The following is a 5,701-nucleotide window of genomic DNA, read 5'->3' as shown; positions in this document are numbered from 1 at the left end:
GAATCTCTATAAAGTTTTTCTTTTATTCCTTGAATATTCCAAAATCCGATAAATATTTTGGTACTATTGTTGTAGTATGCTATTTTTGAAAGGAAAATCTCATTTAAATTACTATTGTTAATCTGCTTGTCTAGCCTATATTCCCGACTTTGTTAATGTCAAGTTCTATATTCTCTGCTTTTTAGTTTTAGCATTACGTTGGTTTACTTCTTCTTTCGAACCATTTATTATTAATTCTGAAGTGTCAATCAGTTCCTTCCTAAAAAACTGCTTAATTGTACCACTCTATCAAACTTAGCATCATAAGTATTGATATATATTTTGTTATCTTTTATGTAATAATCTTCTCTTGTTATTATTCTATTTCCATTGGATTTTTCTTGTTTGATTATTGCTTGTAATTTTTTCTCCTAAGTCTTGATCTCTTACATAAGTTTGCAGTAAATATTATTTTTTCTCTTCGTTAATTTTCATTTTTCAGATTCTTTAAGAATTAAATTTCTGGTGTATAACGAGTCTATTGAAATTTTCACAATTGGTTAATCTGATTAAGCTTTCAATAGAACTATTTGTTATTCCTAAATCTTCTTTTACGAACTGATTAACTTCTCTCAACGACTTGAACGGAAAATTTATGATTACGATATTTTTATTATATCTTTCGTTTACCAGTTTATCTACTTCAAATTCCAACATAAATTTCATTTGGCTGTAATTCTTGGATATTTCCTCCATTTTTTCAACCTTGGAAATATTTGTTTTATTTTTTCAATGAATTAACTTCTGTCTTAATTTCCTGTAGTTCTACATTAAGTTGTGAAAATTTCTCCTGTATTAAATCATATATCGATTTTAACGTGCATTGGGACATTTCCTGAACCTTTGTTTCTGTCTCTCTTAATATTTCGAAATATTCGTGTATTTTTGTAGTTCTCGTAGCCTCAAAACTACTTTTACAATAATCCTCTTCGATTTGATACAAATCTTCGCTCATTTAGACGTCCAATTGTTATCCATTTCATTGAAATCGCCCCCTTTTTTGCATATCCGTTTGGTTCGTTTGTTACGGAGAATGAGGTAAAGATCTTGGGTTTGATTCAATCCTGGCACAAATCATTAAACATAGTATTAAATCCAAGGATAATCTTTTCGTAAATATCCACTTTGCCAACTCAGTCATTTTCCAGCTATTTACGGTTTTCCAATTCATTAACACACATTAACGAGCTTCACTAGATGTTCACAGTACCTCTGGCAACCAGCACATCCTCCCTAAATTAGATTTGAACTTATCTTTATTCAGTTAGATTGACATCTTATTGTGGCGCTATTATAATTATTTGAATTAAAGAATTAAATGTTTTCAATCATTAACATAATATATATACGTATATTACAGCATAAACAATGCATATATTGATTGATTATACTGTAATATTATATATATTATTACAGTATAAAGAAGTCATGTTACTTATATATACATATATAAATTTTTAATTAGAATAAATAAATAAAAATAATAATAATATTAACAGTAAAAATAAAAAATAAAACAAAAATAAATAAATAAAATAATAATAATAATTTAATAATTATTCTTGCATGTTAGTTCAGCTTTAGCCCTCTATTTTTATTTTGTTTAGTATAATAGGCTATTTGTACACGGAATGCTCAAAGGCTTAATGATACTTCTACTTCTCTATCCCTTCTCGGTATATTACACGCTGTTGTCCTACTGACTACCGAATGGGTAGCCTCCCTATAAACTGGTGAGTCATTCTTGAAACCAAATAAACACTCTTGTAACTCTCTTAGTGCTCTTTGAGCGGGAAGAACGTGTCTCATTAACTGCCAAATTTACAAAAAAAAATAAGTACAAAGAAGAAATAGACATGTAGCCTATATTTAAATACTTACCCTAAACAATTAAGTTAAATACCTTATTACAAAACCAATTTTATGCAGTTTTCAAAATCAAAATGTTTCTATCAAGTTTACTCTTAGATGAAATCCTAATAAATCATATATATATTAAGGGTAACAACGTAATTTTTAAACTATGTTGCGTGTTTCATGTTCTTGTTTATTATAATGAACGAAGGCTGAATTGAAAATATGGATAAGTGCCCACAGAATAAATAAAAGTTTCTATATGACTCAATGGTAAAATGTATTTTAAAAGAATGTAATTTAATTAAAATAGCCGAATTAATCCCGAATTTCATAAATTCCTTTTGATATGTGTATTGAAATGCGAAATATAAATATATTTGACACTTTATATATAACAAACTTATTACAAATAATCAATAATATAATGTTTATTATTTTTTATATAAAATCGTTTCATAGAGTAAAAAAATAACTGCTTGTATTATAAAAATACAAGCAGTATCTTCTCGTTATGTCGCGCTTGTCGGGAGACAAAATATAGTACTCGATATAACCGAGTACTAAAAATTCTAGGCTTTTACTAAACAGATTATTTATGCAATGGAATACCTATCCACTATTCTTTCATCAGCAACTATTTCTGATATAAAATAAGCTTAGGTTTTCAATATTGAATTTTATTCATGATTATATCGCATTAATTGACGTTTACGTAAACATCTATACGACATTTAGCGTTGTTGTTTCTTTAAATACTATCCATATAAAGGCAATATCAGTTGAGACTTTATTATACAATACTATATTTCACAATAAATCGCTTATTAAAAATTTGTGTAATTTATATTTTTCAGTAAAAATTTTAAATACAGTAATTAAAAATTTTAAAGTAAATATTGAACATATAATAAAACAATATAAAATTGAAGAGTAAAAATTATCCAAAAAGCAAAATAAAGTGACTGTTGTATTGTTATTTTAGAACTTTCCGTTCAAAAATGAAGAAATTTTTTCCTTATACATTACGTGGAGAATTCACATCTTTATGTGAATTGATGCAATACCGTCAATTCACATAAAGACGTGAAATTTCGAATTCACAGAAACTTGTAAATCAGAAGTCAGTATTTCAAATCAATAAACAACTTTTAATATCAAAAGGAAACATAAGTATATAGGTAATTATCATTTGTTTTGTTTATTTAGATCGTCACGAATTTATTGTTTCGCTGCAGTGGTAGTTTTTAGGACAATGGTAGGGATAAAATACCGTATTCCGTTGCAAAAGAAAATTCAAAGGCAATAGATAATTTAAAATTTATTGACTCGAGCGCTTTTAAAATTTGAAGGAGAAAAAAATAAAGGCGCGATGTATCCGAATCCGCGATATAACGAGGGGCTACTGTATCTGAGTTATAATATATTTTTACCAAAAATAAATCTGTAATAATGTGAAAATTCAAATTAAAATATATATATATATATATATATAACTTATATGTTTCTTCTTAAATGAAGATGATAAAACTTTTTTTTAAGAAAAACATTTATGAAAAAAACAAGTACTTTTTGTTAAATAAGAAATCTATTTACCAATTCCCAAATATACTGCACCTTCTTTTAAATTAAGAAAGTCGTTACCTGTTCTACCACAAATTTAAATGACATTTTAAAAATAAAATTTGAATACAACAGAAAATATACCGAAGGTACTATAACAGTTCACATGGAAACATTGAATATCGAAATAATTTTGTCCTCATAAATGTTCAAGCATTTAAAAATATATTCTTTTTTGTTTTGTACAATTGTAAAAAAAAAAACAAAACTTAAAAAATTGAATAATAAAAGTGTTTTTTAAATAAAAATTCTTTTTCTTAACTTACCAAATAAATAAATAAATAAAATATATTTTCTATAATTTTTCCCTACAAGAACGTAAAGTTTCCCATAAAATTTCCCGTGAATAAATCTTTCTTTTATGTTCCCATATTATCTTAATAAATTCTCATTTTTAAGAAAATATCTCCCAGTTTTTTCTACATGTATAGTTTACAAATTTCTTAAAAGGCTCAAAAACAGTGGAAACATATTTATTAGATTTTAATATCAGATCAATTAATAAACAAATATTACACAGAATTGTAGATGCAAGAGGTTCAGCTAATTTTACATAATATAATTAAGATATAATTAACTTACTTTCAATTTTAGATGTAAAAAATTAGTTTGAACTGTTTCACAATTATAAAATTTTTGTTTATTAAACAACAGTCTTAGCAACACATCAAGACAAATAATTTATTTTGATGACATTGACATAACTTTTTATGTTATAAAGCTAGTAATTTACTAGTCACCATCATGTAATCGTTTGCCAAATTTTCGATGGTTCACGCATTATTTTTTTGAATGTTTCACTTTTCATATAGGAAAAATTCCTTATTAAACAATCCGCAAAAGTTTTGATACTTTCTGTGTTACTTGAAGCGATATTAATTTTTGACTTAAGATAATGTACTTTTGATAGTCTGTTTTTTATGCGTAACCATACGCATAAAAAGAAAATTAAAATAATCAGTTCTGACAAAAATAATTGTTATATGTTAATCAAAGCATATTTCCGAATAAAATTAAATAAAAGTCCTGTTATTTAAAGAATTTACACGTCGCGTAGAAGCTTTTAAAAGATACTTTTCCATCTGAGTTGAAATAAAACTTGGATTCTCTCGGTTTATTTACATTGATTTGAGTGGGGATCGTTGCTTAGTCTACTGAGAATATCTCTTTAAAAAAATATTTTCCTATTCTGACCTGGAAAACAAAACATCCCTCTCCAATTACAAATAAACTTATCCGTGTTAGTCCATGAAACCTGAGATATTTTACTACAAAGTGAAATTTGCTGTGTTTTATTATTTTTACTTTTTCGGATAAAATTACAAAAATTAAAAATAAAATCGCATTTTCGTCAATCTACAAGTGTTTTACATCATTAGAAACAGGATAAATTATGGAAATAAAAGATATAATCATACTTTCTGATGTGATTCCCATAATTTCACAATTTCAGAATAATGGGGACTGAGAGAGTCCATGCGGGCTAACTAATGCAACACCCTTGAAGTAATCTTGAAAGATTAAAATAATAATCAAATAATAACTATTAAATTATTTTCATAAAAATGATTGTGCATGTTTTTCAGCATACAAGAGGCATATAGATTATGCGTAAAATGTCGCCAATAGTGCGCGTACTAATGGCTATTTATTTATAAATACATGACATTACAATACTTATAAATAAATAAACATTAGGATTGAAATAATAAGACAAGACAACGCCAACGCTACACATAGGCAATCAGCAAACTGGAAGTCTTTCCGATAGGACTTTTTATGGGAAATTGGTCTTATTAAGTTTTAGCTACGTGAAGAAGCCCGAAAAACTCCGTGTGGCCAGCCCGTTGGTGAAGCGCGAACCAACAACCAACTATCAGTGTAAAATAGTTTCATCACTATCGACCACTGTGCATTAATAATTATTAAGTAAGAATTATTAAAGTGTTTTGTATAAAAATATAATTATCAAAATTTAATAATTAATCTATTCAACTATTTGACTATGAGTTATTTGAATAAAATTCCTTGTTATGGGAAAGTTTAATAGATATATTGGGTAAATTGACTTTCGATCTAACGTGTTTGCTTATAAAATACAGTAGTTTGATTCATGTGTCCAATAAAACCACATTTGGTCAAATCGATTTTTTTTGTTCAATTATAAAAAGACCATGGCATATAA

This window comes from Centruroides sculpturatus, unplaced genomic scaffold, assembly GCF_000671375.1.
Source record: "Centruroides sculpturatus isolate CEXI.00-Female unplaced genomic scaffold, Cexi_2.0 scaffold467, whole genome shotgun sequence".
Lineage (NCBI taxonomy): Eukaryota > Metazoa > Arthropoda > Arachnida > Scorpiones > Buthidae > Centruroides > Centruroides sculpturatus.
The sequence above is the reverse complement of the archived record's forward strand: the minus strand, read 5'-3'. Positions refer to the sequence as shown.